At 41.7% G+C, this 21,957-nt stretch overlaps 1 long non-coding RNA gene across 1 annotated transcript; it reads left to right on the top strand.

The window, feature by feature from the left end:
• The first annotated feature begins 551 nt into the window (after window positions 1–551).
• On the top strand, window positions 552–16,483 carry LOC120877976. Its single transcript, XR_005724434.1, has 2 exons — window positions 552–634; window positions 15,927–16,483. It is a non-coding gene; the product is annotated as an uncharacterized LOC120877976 (long non-coding RNA).
• The last annotated feature ends 5,474 nt before the right edge of the window (window positions 16,484–21,957 follow it).

Raw genomic sequence — 21,957 nt, 5'->3', positions numbered from 1 at the left:
CACAGAATATTGTAACCTATGATATAGAAAATATTTACACAAGCCAGGGACCAATACTCTGCAGCTGAGCGCTGATAACTGGGTCTGCTTCAATGAGTAGGTCAGAATTCTTTGTAATCATTTCATTAATTGTCAGAAACAGTTATTACTGGAGTGTTTGAAAGCAGTTTGTTTTCTTAAGATTAATCACCCCCTGCAAAGCTTATTTAATTAATTTGTAAACTCTCCTCCACCAAAGGAACAGTTAAGCTGATTCGCCATGTTGGAATTATCAGATATTTTAAAGACACAAGGTCCAAATTAACTAGATTTTCCTGGAATAACAGTAAATACATGGGTTAAATGATAATAATGATGATTCCTGCTGTTCTGCTTAGGTAAACTGCAACTATTGTTTATAATCTTTCTTATACTCCCTCAAAAATAAAATAAGAGTGCAAGATTTAAAAATAAAAAAAGTAATTCCACCCCATTGTGAAAATAATAGATGATGATGAAGGGATGTTAGGCTCTCTAAACTGAAGAACAGAGTAAATGTTTTTATTTGGTTGCAGGTCCAGAGAAGGAGCCTCACAGATGCTGCCAGAAAAGCTTGGGAAAGGTCGTGCAGCTTGTTTTCTTGCACTCCGGCAAGGTACTCTTATGCCATCCGTCCTACTCAAAGGCCAGGGCAGCCCTAACCCCACACTCACACATTCCCATAAGGCATTTCAGTTACCTACCCAAACAAAGGAGATCAGGGAAAGGGGGGAAAATGGAGAGACAGAAATTTGTTTTTTACATCACACATAAAATGATATTGAGTTTTAAAGATGCCATGGAGTTTTAAATCACAAGTAAGGGAAATGGTAAGATTTGCCATGCATGTGGATCCTTCCATTTCTGCCCCTTCTTTTGTGCCACTTCCTATTTATTTATGCTCCACATATTTCCGTGAAGAATTTGCAGTGACTTTAATAACTGACATATAAAAAAACAAATATTTCACTCCTCCCGGTTTCACTCCAGATTCAAGTGATGGAGTTGCTCACAGCAGGCTGACCAAGAAACTTTTGCCAAGAGAACTAGTCATTCACTGACTTTATGATTAACACAATGGCATGCATAAAACCCCCTACTTTCTTGTTCCTATGTAGATAATATGAAAAAGACAGCCTCTTTCCTTCCTTCAAATATCAAAGTAGTTTTTGCTACATAAATATGGCCTAACTGGTTCATCTACCAACCATATTTAAAAGATATTAAAATAAGAGTCAACAACTTCTCTTGGAAGGCTATTTCTTGTGGTTGCTGAAAGGATAGTGTGAAAACTTTTTATTGTTTCAGATTGGACCTCCCAAGCTTGACTGTGAATTTTTATGCCTGAGTACCTAAAAAAACTCCAAGAAAAACACTGCTCAAACCACCACATTTTGCTTGCTTTCAGGTTCAAACCCTATAAAACCACCACATTTTGTATGGTTTCCACCCCAAACCATAAGTTGGCATGGGATCCCACTCTATGCTCTCTGCTCAGGTCTAATTGAAATGTTTACCAACCTTGACAACATTTTCAGCTGACTCGTCACTAACTTGGAATGCAGGTGAAACAAGCTGAGTTCTCAGCAATAATTTCTTCACTAGGATCCTTTCACATGACCTTCTGCCACCCAACTGGGGACACAGAGTCATTGCATTATCTCTGGTCAATCATTGTTACTTCCTCTGTGACATTCTGCTCATGTGTGCCTTGCCTTGAACCTTTCTAACACTTCTTTTCCCTTAAAAACAAACCTCTTCTGTATATTATTCCATCTGTTTGTGTACTGTGAAGCTAATCAGAAAAATCAGCTTGTGCATTAAAGAGTTAATGGGTTTAAAATTTTTTAGGGAATGCATAGGGCTTCCCTTGTTGCTCAGCTGGTAAATAATCAGCCTGCAATGCAGGAGACCTGGGTTCAATCCCTGGGTTGGGAAGATCCCCTGGAAAAGGGAAAGGCTACCCACTGCAGTATTCTGGCCTAGAGAACTCCATGGACTGTATAGTCCATGGAGTCACAAAGAGTTGGACACAAGTGAGCAACTTTCACATGTGAGAAACTTTCACACGTGAGCAACTTTCACACCACACGTGTCACAGAGGACCCTAGGTTATAAATGCATTGTGGTCAGGCATTATCTCTTGCTGACCATTTGGAGTTGCCAGGTAAAATATGAGATTTTTAGTTGCTAAATCTGGCATCCCTATGACTGTTGTGTCTCTACCGTCTAGACACTCCCCACACAGGTGCTTGATGAATACTGGCTGATTGAATGAATAAATGAAAGTGGTTTGTTATATATACCCTGGAATCTTTGATTCTCTCTAAATTATATCACATGGGGAGCTGGCTTGCCTTCTAGGCCTGGCCCTATGTGGTATGATCTTAAGTATCTGTGTTTTTGAGAGAGTTTGGAGTAGACATGGTATTGATTTTCTTCATTCTGCTTGTTTCATAGGACCGTTGTTCTTAGAAGGGCATCCTTTTTCCTGGAAGGAGCCTGTAGGATAGAAAGGGGTGAGAAAGTGCACACCTGCTGTTAGCTCTTAGTTCGCGGAAGGAAAAGCAGTCGTGACAGTGGGTCAGGAGGTCTTGAGAGGGTGGGGATGTTAACTGACTGGTTCCTGTGGTCATTCTTTCTCCACTAGCAGGGGGCACTCCCCTGATAACCACATATACAAACAGGAACCTCCTGGGAATCCTTGGGCACTTGGCGTGAGGAATAATAATAGCAGTATGGGCTGACTAGAATCTTTCATAAATAGTCCTAATATCTGCAAAGTCATCATCTTGAAAATTCTCAAGGTGAAAAAAGTGTCTCAACATGTTTATTTCGTAATTATGTTATCAATTATATTTATTCTTGAAACTGCTGTAAAATCATAAGGGTGCTCTTACTTTAGGAGCTAGGGGCCCTCGGACATAAAGGCAGTGTTCACTTTGTCTTCGTTTTTGGATCGACTGTTTTCTTCAGGAAGTTTCCAGAACTTTGCTAAGTGCATTGCTATACCTCTCCTTGGTGTCAGTTCATCAATATCTTTCATGAAAATGTGACTTGGAAAGTGAAGAGCTCCTGTCACATGTTAATAGGCTGCCTGTTTATTTAGAGCTGTGACTGAAGTTCATGGTGGATCTATTTTCATGTATTGGCTGCCCTTGAAAGACAGGGAATGACTTTACCTTTGTGATAAATTAACTCTGAGCCAGACTGAACCCAGAATTCACATCCCCTCCCACACAGTCCCTCAAGTTTTGTTTTGTGAGTGGGTTATCTCTGATGCTTGTTTATCTGACTTACTAGAATCTTTTTCTGGCCTTAGGCACTGACAGAGGATACTATGTGCTGTCTGGCTGCTGAATTCTATTCCTCCAACAAAACAAGGTCAAAATGGCTTAAAGTCCTATGCAGAAAGAGTACTCTTAGAGCTGTAGAATTTTGGTTTTCTATACACAGTGATCAAAAACATGGGCTTTGGAGTCAGATCTATGTGGAATGGAATCGTGGGATCTGCCTCTTTAGTAGCTTGAATCAAGTTGCTGTACTGTTTTCAACCCCAGTTTCCTTGTATGTAAAACGGAGAGACTTACAGTGCTTGTTAGATTCAATGACCTACTGCGTGGAGAGTCTAGTTCACACACCATAAGGGCTCAACAACGGACAGCCATTATTGCTCAAAGTGTGTTATAGAATATTTCCTTTTTAAACAGACTCTCTGAATGTTTCTGTTCAACAAACACACGTGTATGGCCTGGGCTGTGCTTGTGAGCCATGATGGAAACTGTGGCAGTGATGTCCTTGTACCTGGTTGTTCACATTCCTGGCCCTTCCCCTGAATGTCCAGCTTCTGGTTTAACTGGAAGTTGGGAGGAGGGTCAGGACACTCTTGCACTCTCTGACGTAGCCAAGACTGGAGCCCTGTGGGAAAGTGGGTGAGGCTTCCCTGGTGCCCACCCAAATTGCTCCTGACATTCCTGGCTGCTCCTCCCCCGGAGCTTTCTGGAGGTTGTTTTGGGAATGGTGGATTCCCGGCACTGTAGAGGTGGTGGCTGAGGCCAGCGCTGTGCTGAGTTTCTGGCCCTGCTTCCAAACTTCCAGTGCTCTTCTGGCTCAACCAGAAGTTCAGGTGTGGGATGGCCTGGTGGTGTGTGTTGGCCTGGGAGAGTGGGTGGGGCACGGTGGAAAGCACTTGAGCAATGAATCTAGAGGCCCTAGGGACATTGGATTTTTTTTTTAAGAGTGGAATTTTTGCTTCATGCCATTCATCCTTTCTATCTACCCAGAGCTTTTGAAGGGTTCAGTCCCACCAGGAGTCCCACTAGCAGGTGACTTGTGGAAAGAGATTAGCAGAAGAGGAGGAGTCAAGATAGGTTACTTCCTTAACAATGTCTCTTCTCCTAGCATCTCTCCAACATTCTGTCGCCTCCTAGCAATTTTTCCCCGTTAGTCTTTCTAAAATGTCCATCCATTTCTGGCCATCCACAAAAAAACAAACTGAGGTTAAGTAAAGCCTGAGGAGCCTCACCATTCTTGTATTTCCCTCTTTGTTCACCCTTCTAGTCTTATCTTTCTTTTTTGCTCGTCTTAGAGCATGGAAAAGGGGGGCTTTTAAATTCATCCTAAAAAATTGGGGAAAAACTTCAGAGGAAAGTAAAACAGAGGCAACAAGGCTAGTAAGGCGCGGAAGATGGACAGCAGGAGTTGTGCTGCCCCGCAGTCCCAAGTTTGCCAGAAATGGCCCAGAGTTAACCCAGAACAGGCAAGGCCTCTTGTCTTGCTTAAACTTCAGAAAGGAATGTGCTGAAATTGGATGAAAATTGAAAGGAAAATTTGAGAGTGCGAAAACCTCAGCTACGAGACAAGTGATTATATTGAACAATTTAAAGTGTTGAGGAAATCTGGCCATATGTCTGCAGATGATCCATCCAGGTAGACCAAAAGGATTAGAACTATCTCCTGATATTGGTGAATTTTTTTTTTTTTTGGTGATAGCTGTAATGTATTTTATATATAAGGTAAGCGTTATAACTATAGTCTTGCTGTAATAAACTTTTTTTTAAATTGAGCATACATTTAGTTCACACTTATTTTGAGAATATTTGAAACAGAAACAGTTCTGGTAGTCAGAACAAAGTAAAAAGATATTTCCTCTACTTATGGAAGCTGTAAATTAAGGAGGAGACCCCCTCAAATAGGAAAAAACTAATTAAGTTATGATGAGGGTTGTAGAAATAGGGAAGGGTTGGTAACAAGGTCTAGGGATCTAATGTGTAACATATTGACTATAATTGATAACACTGTGTTGTATAATTAAAATTTCCTATCTCTTAGAGATATTTAATGGAGAAGGCAATGGCAACTCACTCCAGTACTCTTGCCTGGCAAATCCCTTGGACGGGGGAGCCTAGTAGGGTGCAGTCCATGGGGTCGCTAAGAGTCTGACATGACTGAGCAACCTCACTTTCACTGTTTACTTTCATGTGTTGGAGACAGAAATGGCAACCCACTCCAGCGTTCTTGCCTGGAGAATCGCAGGGACAGGGGAGCCTGGTGGGCTGCCATCTATGGGGTCACACAGAGTCGGACACGACTGAAATGACTTAGCAGCAGCAGCAGCAGCAGCAGAGATATTTAAAGAACTTAAATGTTCTCACCAAAACAAACAAAAAAGATGAATATATGAGGTGATAGAATGTGTTAATTAGCTAGATGGAGGAATGCTTGCATAAGATATGTATGAAAGTGTTAGTCGCTCAGTCATGTCTGACTCTTGTGACCACATGGACTATAGCCTGCCAGGCTTCTCTACCCATGGAATTTTCCAGGTAAGAATACTAGAGTGGATAGCCTTCTCCAGAGGATCTTCCTGACCCAGAGATTGAACCCAGACCCCCTGCAATGCAGGCAGATTCTTTAGCAACGGAGCCACCTATACGTATATCCAATCATCACAATATATAAATATCTTATAATTTTATTGGTAAATTATACCTCAATAAAGCTGGAAGAAAACTATTAAGAAGAGCAAATGTTTTCTTTTTATAGAATTATATCATCTATAAGCTTTATATAATAAGTTTTCTGGGCTTCCTAGGCGGCGCTAGTAGTAAAGAACCTGCCTGCCAATGAGGGAAACATGCAAATGCGGGTTCAGTCCCTGGGTCGGGAAGATCCTCTGGAGGAGGACATGGCAACTCACTCCAGTGTTCTTGCCTGGAGAACCCCGTGGACAGAGGAGCCTGGTGGGCTACAGTCCATAGGGTCGCAAAGTCTCGGACACGACTGCAGCGACTGAGCACACAGGCATGCATAAGCCTTCTAACTGCTGCTGCAGTGGGAACAGACAGCACTTAGAAAGAATCCCGGGGGTGCCATTCCTCTAGCAGGAAGTCAGCGAGTGGCCACGTTTCTCTTTGTGTCTCCTGTGGTACACACCAATGTTTCTCAGGCCAAACTGAACTGCGGTAGAGCATAGTGAAGGAGAAAGTCATTTGTTTGTTGACTTATTTCAGCTTTCTTATTTTTTTGGTAATCTGGTTTAGGAATCTACTTGCATTTTTTTCCTGAGACTAAACTCTCAGAATATTCTGATCAAAAAATACTTTTGACCCCCATTTGTTAAGCCCTTTTTAGGTATCAGGCCCTTTAAATATCTTGAGTGCTCAGTACTCCTCACAGGTGATATCACTTAATGCTTGCACAGTCCAGTGACACAGGGATCTGGCTGTTGTTCACAACATCATGGTCATTGCAGGGCTCAACACAGCTTCAACAACAGCAGCAACAGCTGTGAGATGAGTCCAAGGACCAATTTGTTGGAATAAAACAAAATAAGGCTTTACCATATGGGAGATATATCTCAGATGGGTTTATTAGATGTGGGATGATTTTTCTTGTAGCCTAAGGGCTTTCTTGAGGGAATATGAAATCTTTTCACTATGCCTGCATCATTGCCAGATGTGGATGTAGTGAAATAGACCTTATCCTGTGTGTGTATGAGTCTCAGCACGCAGATGTGCATGTGTGAAAGTGACGAATTCTGGCTCATAAACTGAATTTCAGTTTATCTCACCCTCACTTTCTTATGCAAAAATGTCTTCATGTGACTTCTAAATATGCAGCAGGACTCCTGTCCGCCCTCTATTTGAATAAACTATAGGTTGTATCATGTTCACCAATAGGCAAAACCAGAGGCAGTAAAGTAACAATAAACACGGTCACGGTCATTTCATAAAAGAGCTTGTTTGGTCTTGTCCTTTACTAGTAGGATACAATGGAGTGCTCCACCAAAACTTAAAAATTTGTAACGATTATTGATACCGTTAATCAGAATTTGCCCTATGGACAGCTCAGAGCTCTACTGTATTAAGCTGTCGTGTGGTTGCGATCATACTTTTTAAACAGCCATCAGAGGCAACTGTCAGCAACACCGTATCTTCTCTCTTTTACGGCTTCAGGTCCCCAGGGTTCCATCCTGAGTCCAGGGTGATTTGTATGGGATTTGCTAATGACCTGCTGATTGTCTGCACAAAAGCAAAATCTTACAGTGTTCAGGCAACACAGTGATTCCACATAAAAGCAAAGGACTATCTGGTGTCAAAATAGTACCATACTCTTACCTTTGATGAAAGTTTTTAACTGACTACAAGGTACTATTTGGTGCTAAAACGAGTGGCAGAAATAATGTTTATTCAAATAACTAACAAGATGGCAACAGGGAGGAAAATTTCAGGAGTGTGTGTGTGTGTGTGTGTGTGTGAAAAGGATACTGTTTAGATAGCTGTTACTGTTCAGATTTTTGGTTCTAATTTTGAAACGTACAGAAACTAGCAAATGTCTGTTTCAACTGGATATTATTCATGTTGGTGATTATTAATATATTTAATATGCCACCATAGCGTTTTCTTTCCAGGTAGTGAAAGTATGTGGTGAACACTGTGTTGATCTATCTACATATTTATTTTTTGACCTCGATCGCCTGCCTCAGGGAGCAGGTTTGGAGTTGTAGCAGGCCAAGTGAAGCCATCTCAATACTCTACATGGGCCCTTTCTGCCCACAGCATCTCCCCTCTAAACCTGAGGGAACAGAAGGGAACGATTTAAAAAATTTTACCCTGCTCCTCTTTCCCTGCCCCCATGCTCCACTGACTCTGTAGGCTGGTCAGTATCTATGTGTGTCTGATGGGCTGGTTCTTGATAAGCAGACTTATCACCAAGTCATTTATCTGTTTAGTGATGGAGGAGAACTAAGACTGTGACCCAGTTTCCAAAGCTTTATTCCAAGACTTGACTTATTTGATTGTTCGCTTGTCCAGGTATTCTTTCACTCATTTGGTGATTTTTAAACCTCTTCTTATATATTAGGCCCTATATAACCACTGGGATGATAATGATGAGTAAGATTTGGCCTCAGTCCTCAAGCCTGCTGTGAACCTCTAGGAGTCAAATGGCAATTAACAAAATCTTGATAAACTTGATAATCCCAAGTCATTTGGGCCTTAGAAGGATTTAAAGAGAATGTGTGTTGCAACATGTCGGCGAAAATGAAACCTCCTCCACTAGACTGTAAGCTTGTTTAGGGCAAGAAGTGAACCTTGTTGTTGGAATTATTTGTAGCCCTGAGCACAGGAAGCATATAGGTCATATGTTCTAAAAAATATCAGTGAAATTTTCAGAATGTCTAAGAATCTTCAGCAGTGGACAATAAATTGCAAATGCCAAGAGTAGGGCTTTTGGGGTTTGGCTTCCACCAATGTAACTTCACTTAGCAACTAGCGATGGCCCTTGCCTTATCAAATTATTATCCACTTCAAAATATACGTGTTTAGTACTTGATAAGCACCTGATGGAACAAGCTGGGTGTTGTGGATTCAAGAGTAAAAAAGATAGATACAGGGTCATTCCTCCTGCAGCTAATTGACAGGAGAGGACTCACAGAGGAGGATACAGTACAGGGATCTCAGAACAGATAAGAGAGAATTCCAATAAAATGTGTTAAGTTTTGTGAGAAAATAGTATACTGTTATCTAGACTACCTAAAAGAAGAGATTAGGAGATCAGGGAGAAGAGTGCTCCAGGCATTAGGGATAGTGTGCAAAGGTCTGGAGGTGAGAATGATCCATGGTGCATTCCAGAGACTTAAATATATTCAGAATCATTGAATTATCACCTGCAATGAGAAGAGCTTGAGATGAGGCTGGGGAGGTGAGCAGGGCCAGATCCCAAGGGACCTTGTAGGGAATGCTAAGTAGTTTGGACTTCACTGAAAAATCAAAGGGAATTTATTGGGACTTGAGCAAGGCAGTGCCACGATGAAATTTGTGTTTTTGAATGATTGCTCTTGCTGGGCTACATATTGGATGTGGAATGGAGAGGGTGAGCTGTGCCTGTTGGGAAGGCTTTTGCAGTAATGTGGGTGGAAGATGGCCCATAGTCAAACTGTGGTATAGTGGAGAATGCATGGGCTTGAAAATCCAGTAAGACCTGGCTCATCTTATCATCTATGTGGCTTTTAGTAACTATTTTACATAGTGCATTTTATACTTTCTCCTGCCAAATGGAGTAACCTTGCCTCTCTGATGTGGGATTTAAATACTGTACATAAGCTGCCAGGTATTATATGACCCACACTTCAGTGATAGTCACTTTTTACTGCTTTTTCCTTTCTCCTTGTATTTCTACCCCTTTAATGTACACCTTTATGCTTTTAAGTAAGATCTTTCTTGGTAGTGGTTCTTTTTAATATCTGGACCGTGATTCTGGTGAAGGCTCCTCCTTTTAAAGACTCTGCCTCTGTGACAGCTGCAGTTCTTTTAGAATGTTCTGGACTATCACAAAGTCACCTCTGAAGAAGCTGGTTCTATGGCACACTTTATTCTGGTCTGGGCCACACTATAACCAATGAAATGCAAGCTTGGTAAAGATGAAATTTTTCATTCCCTTCCCATTTGGAACTTTCTGATAGCTCCATTCTCCCCCTCATGCCCTTGGAATGTGGCTTTGGTATTATCTTTGGCCATCCTAGGGCTGCTTCTTAAGCAATTGTGGAGAGAGAACTTTGGATTTTTTTCTTTCTTTCTTTTTTACAGAATAGCCCTTATTTTCTCTCTGAGAATATTCCAAAATCCTGTCATATTTTCCTTTCTGACATCTCTAAAATTCATCTTTCCCTATTGATCTCCAGTAGCTAAAATGCTTCCCTGTGTTTTGGCCTTCCTTTTCTTCTCTTCTATTCCCTGCTGCTGCTGCTGCTGCTAAGTCGCTTCAGTCGTGTCCGACTCTGTGTGACCCCATAGATGGCAGCCCACCAGGCTCCGCCATCCTTGGGATTCTCCAAGCGAGAACACCGGAGTGGGTTGCCATTTCCTTCTCCAATGCATGAAAGTGAAAAGTGAAAGTGAAGCCACTCAGTTGTGTCTGACTCTTCTCGACCGCATGGACTGCAGCCTACCAGGCTCCTCCATCCATGGGATTTTCCAGGCCAGAGCACTGGAGTGGGTGCCATCGCCTTCTCCGCTTCTATTCCCTGTGAATACTTATATTGTGGTCTCTATTCTTGAGTTCTGTCTCTCTTAAAGCAATCTCCTTGGTGCCTTTACTATAGTATCTTTTAAAAATGCCTTGCCTGATTTCTCTCATCTGCATTAAATATGGACTTAGGGACTTTCACTGATCTTCATTGCCTGATTCATTTTCCTCTGCTGGTTTCCTATATCTTCTTAATTTTTAAAGACCTAACCTCCTCCTGTATGTGTTCTTCTTTTCTTGTTCTCTTTTGTTTTCCTAGGCAGTTTTCAGACTGTCTCCCCTCTAGCCAAGAACATTTTCTTTCCTTTTTACATGCCAAACCCAGCCTCAAACAAGTTGTATCCTGAAACCCCTCTTATTTCTCCCATAGCTCTCTTTGCTTTTTCCTTCTTCTTGATGATGGTCTTTTCTTTATGAAGTGATGCTATAGCTATATGATAGGATATGGATATGCTCTTTTGATATAAGGAGATCTATCATTTATTAAGGAAAGTCTTTGCTTAGTCGCTTTAAGTCATTCTTTTGCTTTCATTGGCACCACTTTGGTTTTGGGCTACAATTGTAGTTGTCATCAGTTTGGTCTCAGCTATCTTCCTCACATATTTTGTCCTTCGTGGTTCTCAGAAATGTCTTTCTCATCTAGTCCACTTCTCGTCTAAAACAAAACAACACAGCGTCTGCTTTCCCTAGCCTGTAGAATGAGATTTACCTTCACCCGGTGTGCATCAAGGATTCTCATACCATGGCCCCTGTTCACCCTTCCGGACTCATCCCGTCACTGTTTTATCCTAAATTCCAGTCACATAGAGCTGCTGGCGGAGGTAATTTACTTTATTTGGAGGTTGAGAGTGGACTACTACAGGCCAACTACAGTCTGTAGAATTCTTTGCCATTTTTAAAAAAACAAAAGATTTCATGTAAAAGTCTTTTGAAAATTTCTCTCGGAAAATAGGGCACTACTGCACCGTTTACCCACCTGGCAACAGAGAGTTGAAGGGTGGCTGCCCCTTTAGATGAAGCATGTTCTTCCTCCAACTTGACTGCTGTCGACACTCCTTCTTATGTCCCCAACGTTGAAGCAAAGTGTCATTTGCCATTATTACTACTCTTTTTCTTTGGACTGTTTAAGAAATAAGAGTGTTAAGGATTAACAGTATTAACAATATTAAGAGAAAACTGTATCATGTCTCTGTGTCTACAGACTTATTGATAGATAAATACAAGATGGGTAGATACTGTTTTGGAGAAGGAAATGGCAACCCACTCCAGTACTCTTGCTTGGAGAATCCTGTGGACAGAGGAGCCTGATGGGCTGCTGTCCATGGGGTCGCACAGAGTTGGACATGACTGAAGCGACTTAGCATGCATGCATGCATTGAAGAAGGAAATGGCAACCCACTCTAGTATTCTTGCCTGGAGAATCCCAGGGACAGAGGAGCCTGGTTGGCTGCCGTCTGTGGGGTCACACAGAGTCGGACACGACTGAAGCGACTTAGCAGCAGCAGATACTGTTTGGCATTTCAAGAAACATATGGAGCCCAATTCATTCTTTCATCCTCAGACCCTGTAGGTATCTAAATTTGGATCTCTGACAAAATGACTTGGCTCTAAGGATCTGTGTTCAGATCCTGGCTCCATCACTTACGAGCTGTGTGGTTTGGGGCAGATTATTTAAGCATTCTCTGCCTTACTTCCACCTCTGTAAATTGGGGATGACATCAGCATCTACCTCACAGAGTTTTTTATGAAGATTATATGAGATAATAGAGGTAGAGAATTTAGTAGAGGGATTGGAACATGAAATGCATTCAATAATTCTTCACTACATTCTTATCACTATTACTATGATTCTATTTTCCCCAAATATTAATGGTGGGAATATCAGATCCATGAGGGACATGGTTTTGGGCAGAGTCTTTTGGTGCGTATTTAACCATACCTTCCTAGTGCTCAGTTTTTTCCCTTATTAGCTATGGGCCTCGGAGAAGGCAATGGCACCCCACTCCAGTACTCTTGCCTGGAGAACCCCATGGATGGAGGAGCCTGGTGGGCTATAGTCCATGGGGTCGCAAGAGTCAGACACAACTGAGCGACTTCACTTTCACTTTTCACTTTCATGCGTTGGAGAAGGAAATGGCAACCCACTCCAGCGTTCTTGCCTGGAGAATCCCAGGGATGGGGGAGCCTGGTGGGCTGCCGGCTATGGGGTCGCACAGAGTTGGACACGACTGAAGAGACTTAGCAGCAGCAGCAGCAGCTATGGGCCTGGTCAAGTTATTTAATCCCACTGTCTCTCCATTTTATCGTCTGTAAAATGTTGACAATAACAGTATAATAACAGTATTCACATTTTTGGTAATCTGAGATGGCCACATATTATGTATTAATATTATGGTATTTGCCACATAGCAAGTGTGCAGTAAGTGGTGCTGTTATCGTCATCAGCTACCCTGGCAAAATTTTGCCTTTGTTTCCCCGGAGATGTTACTTGGTAGTTGTGAGGTCCCAGGGAGCCAGGTGATCCACCTGTGTTTGATATATGGGGCCCATCCTTCTACATGAGCTCTTTTTCTTTTTGGCTGCACTGCGCCCCCTGCAGTGGAAGCACAGTGTCTTAACCACTGGACTGTCAAGCAAGTCCCTACACGAGCCTTTCAATAATTGAGTTATAATTCACATACCATAAAAATCACCATCTTAAAGTGTACAGTCCGGTGGGTTTTGATATATTCACAAAGTTGTGCAATCATCACAACTATCTAATTCCAGAATGTTTATATCATCCCCCCAAGGAAACCCTGTATCTCTGTTAGCTGTCATCCCTCAGACTTCCCCACCCTCTGCCCCCAGTCCTTGGCAACCACTAATTTGGTTTCTATCTCTATCAATCTGCCTGCTCTAGATGTTTCATAAAAATAGAATCATACAACATACGGCTTTTGCCCATGTGTTTCCCTAAAGAATCAAGCTGCCCCCCTTACCAGAAAACAAATTCCTACTGGGAAGAAGGAAGCTCTAAACAGGAGGAAAAAAGGAGGAAGATACTATAAGCCAACACTGAGCTAAGAAGAGCAAAGCCAAACAAACATGCATCCAGGGGTCAATCTGAGTAGGCTAGGAATGTTGAGACATTATAAACCATGACTATAAAAAGCAACCAAGCTAGATTCCTTTGGATTCTTCACAGTCAGCCCTCGAAAATGATATAAGAACCTCAAATGCCCATCTGTGGATCTACCTGGGGGTTGGTTAAAAATGCAGATTCTGGGCTTTTCCTCAGACTCACTGAGTCAGAATCTCCAGGATGGAGGTTTAGGAACTGCCCAAAGCTTCTACCAGGTAGTATGCTGGGAAATTACTGAATTACATGGAACATGCTTGTATGATACTGATCTGCGTGGTCTTGTTCTATCTTCAATGATACAGCCTGTATTGTTGATGCTCTTCCTACATATACTTGTTGATCTCCTTTTCTTTGTGCATCTCAGCCCCTCTGCACAGTGATCCACAAAGTAGGGGCTCAGCACATTTTAGAAGATTGGTTATACAAGAACCTTGAGGGTATAGTTGGGATACTGCTGGCCACAAATCCATTCAAGTCAACAGGGCCTCAGAGGAGAATGTTCTGGTACATTCTGAGCATTCTTTCTTAGAGATTTCAAGGCTGGTGTTTGTCTTCAGGGCTCTGACTTGTGCCCCAGTGGTCAAGAGCCCTTTGATCTCTGGGCTCCAGAGGGTGTCCCCAGAACTGCCCCTCCGGGGGGCTTTCCAGCTATCTGCATGGTGCTGATAGGTAGAGAAATGACAACAGAAGCACAGGTGGTTCCTATACCTCGCAGATCTGAATCTCCCAGGGCACCTGGTAGCATTCCTATGCCTCCCTGAGACCCACTGAACCAGACTGTTTTCCAGGAAGGGGAAATTATTACTCAGACACTACCCAGATACTGCTCTAGAGTTTGAAGACCCTCATCCTCCCATCTATGTTTGGAGTAGAAAGAATGGGTTGTGCTCACGGGGATTTATGTGGGTAGGGTGGTGGGTAGGGTAGGATTTGGGAGATCTAGGCTTAGTGTTGGCCCCACTGTTTAGTTGGGCTCTGTGTCACACTGGATGAGCCACTTACCTTTCAGCTTGCCTCTTTGTAAAGCAAGGGCTTTGGGCCAGGAGAGACATCTGGAATGCAGCCATGATCAAGCCTCTGCAGGAGGCTTCTCTGTAGGTTTGGATGTCAGCTCTAAAGGATCCTTTCCTTCATGTGCTCTGAGGATGGACCTGCTTCCTCTGTCTGGAGTTAGCAACTGTTCAGTGTCATTGGAGGCAAAGTTGAAGAAACCCACTTTTGGAGGCTGGGGGTTTGTGTGGAATGGTGGTGAGATTAGATAAGAAGCATGGCCAGCCCTGCCCCTTTCCTTGCTCACTCATGCCCTTCTCTCTCTTCTTCCCATATTACACTAAGTAAGAGCTTCATGTACATGTTTGTTTTTAAATTGCAAACATCCCATAGGAATGTTAAAGCCAATGATTGTTAACACTCTGCTATGAAATGCTCAAATCTAGACACTAGAAGACTTTCTCTTTAGTATTTTGTGGGATTAAAAAATTTTCAGTGGATGGGTACTAGCACATATGCTTGGGTTCCTGGAGCCTGAGCAAATGAGAACAAGTGTACAGAGTGGCCCAGTATGGGAGGGGATGACAGTCAAAGGTAGTCATTGATTTGGCAGCTGTGCCTAGTACCTTGCAGGAGTGGTGCAACAATCCATTTCCTGTGATGTTTTGGGCAGAGATGCCCTAAACTAGTGATGCTTCACCTGGACCACCTCTGCGTACAGTTCTTTTCACTCTTATTTTGTTAATTACACTGGCAATCAATCATTTTGGTTGCCCAGGAACGGGGTAAAGCTTGGGTCACTGTACTCACTTTGCAAGGCATCTTAAATCCAAGGTTATCCCCAAATACTATTTGTTACTCAACTCTCACTCAGGCCACAAAATCAAACTCCATTCAGGTCAACTCTGTGAAACACTGTGAAGAAAGAGTGGCTGGTTTTGGATTCTGCAGGCTCTCTTTCCTTTCCCCTCGGTTTGTCCCTCCCTAGCACACTCAATCTACATTCTTTCTACATGCAGATTTAGTTGTATTTAATAGCATTATAATTTTTCCTCTTTCTTTGGTATAGCAAAATAAACAAAGGTACAGAGAATCCTTAGCCATACTTTGTGTGTTCCTGTAGTCTCTGCCCTATTGTCTGAAAAACCACAGACTTCACTTTGATGCCAATGAATCCGTCATCGGGTTTTGTTTAAGCCTTGTATTTGCCAAGATCCTCACTTGAGCAGTGGCTTAACTTTTTAATCTTTGATTTATAATTTTACAGCTGCTGAGACAGAAAACCTACTCCTTTGGAGGAGCGTGGCCTTTTCTTATATTGCTTCCCACCGCTGCTTCTGAGCTTCTTGAACTCTGGCCCCTGGACACCACCATCAAGAAGTCCTTATGGATGAGCTACCTATCCCCACTGAGAGAGGAGGAACATCAACTGCAGTTTCTAACTAGATTGCCTTCTTCATTTCAAGTGATGGCTGCCATCAGGGTCAGATTAAGGATGGACCAGCTGGATGGCTGCTTGGAAAACTAACCTATAAGGATACTAAAATGGTCACAGTGTGCTTATATAACCAGGAAAATATAGCAGCACTTCTTTTAGGGAGCATTCTGTCTGGGGCTGGAAGAAATGGTTTGTGAAGTTCCTCAGGAGTCATCAGAACAGAGGAACAGAGGGATGGCTTATTGCAGGGCTCCTGAGATTTGTAAACTGGGTGCCCCAGCTGGATTGTTTGCCCTTGGAGGGCAGTGGTCCTGCTCAATTCTTCCTCACACAGAACTCAGTCTGTCCTCTACTAAAGATCCTACAAGTAGTGGTTTGAAAGACACCAATTTATTAGCCTACTCATCTCTGTTCTGAACTTTAGGGCTTGGAAATGAAGACACAGTCATTGATAGTTTCTTTTCCAGTTGTAGAATATTAGCCCTTAGTGTGTCTTCATTCACTCAGAGTAAGGATTGTTAATTAACAGAGCAGATCAGGACAAATGGAGCTTGAATTTTTGTGGGTTGGGTGATCAGATCCTGTGTTCAATTAATTAGATGGAGACCAAGTAGAGTTGAGATTTTCAAAAGCATTTCACTGAAGGATGATATTGTCAGTTATTTGCAAAGGAGGACATCAAGAAATGTTCTTGGAATAATGAAATATAGAACTTGCAGTCATGTTTAATAATTTAAAAGATAGTTAAGTACCTACTGGACACTGTGGAGACTTAGGACCAAGATAAGCGTGATTCCTACCCTCATGGAACTTACATTCTAGCTTCTCTTAAGTGTGAAGAGCAGTGGCTACAGAAAACAAATGGGCACAAAAATATTCTCAAGTTCAGGGTTCCAATTAATAGAGGATTTTCTGTTGCCTTAATCATGCCTAGTGAGCAAGCTTTTATAAGAGTTCTAAGTCTGCATTCTATAAATGCTCTGTGAACTAGTGCAAACTGTTTCCCTAGCAAGCTAAGTCCCATGGTATTAAGCGAAAGGGTTAAGGTTAGTAGGACTTCTGGAAGGGGAGATATTAAGTGACTTGGGTAAGGAAATATGAAGGGATAAAACCAGCTATTGCTTCTGCCTTAGATAGGAAACCTGCAGTGTGAGACATGCTGGGCTGGAAACTTTGAGACCCAGGTTTTAGTCTTTATTCCAATACTGACAAGCTATGTAACCGTGGTCAAGTTACATACTACAGTCTACCTGGAGCTGTCTTGAATGACTTCAAGATCCCTTCCAGCTTTGAACACGTTAGTATCAAGCCCCAGACTACAGGACAACTGGCTAGTTTCTAATCCAACTGTTCATAAGTTGTCAGGTCAAATAGCTCTGCAATTGTCATTTATTATTTTTTTGGAGGGGTGTTTATCAACCTTGTAGGACACGGTGAATCTGTCTCTCCCCTTTGGAACTGAGAAGGCTCTAGAAGCATATCCTGTAGAACTCATAGAGGCTTTATCCCCCTTTTCATCCTTTCTTCTCTTGCTGCCTTCCTCCCTGTCCTTTCCTTCATCACATTTCTATGGAGCATATACCACACACTTGGTGCTGGGTATGGGCTCAGTTTGGAGATACAGGATAAACCTGACATCTTCCCACACTCCAGAAGCTTTCACAGGAGAGGAGACAAAATCCTCCTTCCTTTCATCTGCTGGCTTTCCTTTGGATGATGCCCCAGGGGGGTGTGCTGGTGGGTAAACAGCTACAGGCAGAGTCCCCATTCTGCCCAAGCAATTTTGGAACACACATCCAGGTAATTCTCTAGTCCCAGGGTTACCACCAAAAGATCTATGTCCAGATAAAAGGAAGAGATGATTTTTTACTTCTTGGGATAAATCTGAGATAATCCTCTATACAGTCCTGTCACTGTCTACCCCATCCTCTGCAACACATCTTTGCTCAGGTGAGGAGACTCTTAACTAGCTCCTAAAATTAAAAAAAAACAAAACAACCCTCTCAATAGACAGACATTTTTCATTTATATTGTGTTTCATATATTCACTATGACTGGTGGCCTCTTTAAAAGGAAAGAGAAAACACTAATCAGACCAAGAGATTTTATTATAGATTCTTATCTCATTGTGAATCCTATATAAGTAACTTTTCTTCATCTTTGTTTCTTCCAACATTAGCAACTCTGTTTGAAAGATATCTCTAAATATAGATATAGAAAAAGAAATCAATGGAATTTCACATTCAGAATTGCTGACATAAACTTTTTTTTTTTTCTTTTTAGATTTTTATCCTGGGAAATAGTTTAAAGGGTTCAATGTCTGGCTTAAATGCTTGAATTAATTACCCTTGACTCAATTTTTCTTCCCATCTGAGGTTGAGGATTGTACTGACACCTCTAGTTAATGCTTATACCTCTCTGTGGCCAAGAGCGTAATTTTCTCTATCGCTTTCAGTTTTTTGCAGCTCTACTGTATTGCTAAATGGATTGACAAATACTTCATCTCTTCTCCTTGTTCTTACTTTCCCTCTTGTAAATATACTAAAGATCAGATGACTAAAAGGACTTAGGAGAGAAACAAAGGGCATGACAACTCACATCAGTGGAAAATTGACCCTGGAATAATTGGCAGCATATTCAAATATTTTAGTGCAGTGTTTCTCTCACTGAGGAGAAGTGGTATCAGTAAACCTATATGACTCTAAACATTCTAATGAAAAGGGAACATTTTTTTTCTTTTTTTCTTACATGCTGGAGGAGCTGTAGCAGAAAAAGGAATATTTTGTCAAACATCTCATATTTCCAATTATCTGGATATTGGCCATTGTGAAGAAAAAATACAAATGACGGACTACCTCTCATTTGCCTAGTCTGAAGACTTGTAGCTCCAAGCCATTGACTCTAAGGCAATTTACATTTGTTTTCTCTGTCCTTCTTGAGAGGAAACAAAAATCTTGTGTTTTTCAAGCAATTAAAATTCTTTTGCTTCAATTAGGATGAAAGAATTAGGAGTTCTGTCTCCTTGTACATAATTGTATTTTTCACCTTTCTTATTTAATGATTGACAGAGAAGAGACAAACTGAAACATCTCTGAATCAGGGTTGAATGTGCTCTTAGTGGCCCCATTGCTAATTTGTTTGACTATTTTGCAGCATTTCTTTACTCTGCAATGGAAAGAAGAAGTGAAGTAACTCAGTTGTGTCTGACTCTTTGCGACCCTGTGGACTGTAGCCTACCAGGCTCCTCCATCCATGGGATTTTCCAGGCAATAGTACTGAGTGGGTTGCCATTCCCTTCTCCAGGGGATCTTCCTGACCCAGGGATCGAACCCAGGTCTCCCACATTGTAGACAGATGCTTTACCGTCTGAGCCACCAGGGAAGTGATGTTCTGTAGTGGAAAGTTTATTAAATATGAGGGGTGCAGAGCTTTCAGAATACAAATGAACTTATTTGCCAAAATTTAAATGCTCCTTCTTATCAGTGAATGTCTGTCTCACTTAACAGGATCCAAATTGAATAATAAAATTAGATTATATTGTACCCTCAAGAGAAATCCTGTGTAAATTGTAATATAACAGTGATGGGGAAGGGGTCATGTTTTCGAAAAAAGAGTAGATAGTTTGGGTCATGTGAAAAACGATTAAGTCATAGGAAATGAATGCTTTTCAAAGAAATATAGTAATTCAATGAGCAGGATTCCATGCACAAGTGATCTGTACCTCTGGCTAGCTTAGGATGTTTTCTTTTCTTTGTTTTGACTGTGAAGTCCAGCTTGTGGGATCTTAGTTCCCCAATCAGGGATTGAACCTGGGCCCTCGGCAGTGAAAGAGCAGAGTCCTAACCACTGGACCGCCAGGGACTTCCCAGGCTAGCTTAGAATGAAATTCATAATTATATGGAAATGCATGCTAGGTTTCAGTGGTTACAACCTTATTCCATCATATACCTATGATAGAATTGAAAACCCAATAAGCATTCACTGAAAAATGAACACAGCTCTCCAGAAAAGTACAATATAGAGGTAGTTAGGATTTGAGAAGTTGGCCCAATTCTTTCTTTAATCATGGTGTATAATGCACTGTCCCTTGGTCAGTATGTTTACTCACATTGCCTTGGTGTTCTCAATAATAAAGTTGATGATCCCAGTGCCTTTCTCTTGCTGGCATTCGAGGGGCACTATGGGAACAAGAGAGCAGCCCTCTGACCAGGGAGACAGGCTGGGAGAACTTCAGCAGCCACTCAAACTCTTGACTGTGCTCACGGATGGGAACAGAGTGCATGTATGGAGTAAAATAAAGCGATAGAGGGGGAGTGAGAATGAACATAACAGTGGGACTGTGCAAAAACAAGAACTGGTCCCTGTCATACACTTGCAATAGGAAGGTATCTGTTGGAAAAGGATGAGGTGAGGCAGGATCCTAAAGCAGAGAAAATAAAGGGAAGAACGAATGTCTCTAGAGTTTGCTGAAATTAATTATCCTGAGATTTCAGAAGGAAGAAAGAGAAGGCGGCTCTGAAGGCTGTGAAGTTTTGAAAACAAAACAAAATGCAAACAGAAAGTTTAAAAAATAAAATCATGTTTTTCTTGGAGGAGAGGCTGGGCATTAACAGACAGTTTGATGACAGCAGGATTTGAATTAAGGGGTTTACTTTCTAAGAGGAAAGGTTTATATGACATAGATGCAAAAGACATTAGTGGGTCTTTGGGCCACGATACTGGGTTTCAATTGCAAAGGGGAAAAAGAATGATCAGCACATGTCAGAAAAATACCAACTAACTGTGCAGTATTTTATTTGAGATTTGTATTAGCCCCAATCAAGAAAAAAAAAAGGGATTTAGTGAATTTGACTCTGTGGGAATCTTGAGAATTATAAACCTGGATTTTCCCCATGGAATAATTTGATATTAACAATAAATAGAGAGTCTGGGGACATTAAGATTCATTGCCACCATTTCAAATCATGATCCACACCATCAGAAAAAAAGAGCCTGGAACTTGGAATGCAGGAAGGAGAGGGGAAAGAAATGACTGATGGATGGGTGAGTAAGAAGGGATGGAAATGAAAGCTGCAAACCAAATAACTACACAAGCTGTGAGAAAATTAAATGAACAGTAGAGTTTGAAGGATAAGTAGGTAATGAGGAATATGAGATAAGAAGACATTGATGACCCAGAGAGATGTTGTGGGGAGGGGGGTGGGAGGGGGGTTCATGTTTGGGAACACATGTACACCTGTGGTGGATTCATGTCAATCTATGCCAAAACCAATACAGAATTGTAAAGTAAAAATTAAAAATAAATAAATTTAAAAAAAGAAAAGGAAATTACTATGCAAAGTGAGGATGAATGATGAATTACATGGGAGAAGATTGAGGGACACAGGAAGGCAAAGAAGAGAGGAGGCAATTGTGATGGAAACAAAGCGTGATTAATAGATGGAAAGGGCAGACGTGAACCCCAACCTTTGGAGAAAATGCCTAACCTAGAAATAAAGGAGGAAAAGAAGAAAAGAGTTCAGGATTAATGTGAAATCATGCGGACAATAGAGGAAGCAGGAAGTGTTATTAGTCTTCAGGAAAGAATGCATTTCTAGAGAAATGTATTAGTCTGGGTTCTCCATTCATCTATGAGCAGAATGGCAGCCCACTCCAGGACTCTTGCCTGGAAAATCCCATGGACAGAAGAGCGTTGTAGGCTACAGTCCATGGGGTCGCAAAGAGTCGGACACGACTGAGCGACTCTACTTCTACTTACCTTTTACCAAATGTTGAATTACAAAATGAGTGCTATTAAAGGAAAGAAAAGCTAAGCACTGTTAGGGGAGTTTGAAGAAAAGATTGTATTTAGAACAACTGA

The sequence above is a fragment of the Oryx dammah genome, unplaced genomic scaffold, assembly GCF_014754425.2.
Source record: "Oryx dammah isolate SB20612 unplaced genomic scaffold, SCBI_Odam_1.1 HiC_scaffold_18, whole genome shotgun sequence".
Classification (NCBI taxonomy): Eukaryota; Metazoa; Chordata; class Mammalia; order Artiodactyla; family Bovidae; genus Oryx; species Oryx dammah.
The sequence above is the reverse complement of the archived record's forward strand: the minus strand, read 5'-3'. Positions and strand labels throughout refer to the sequence as shown.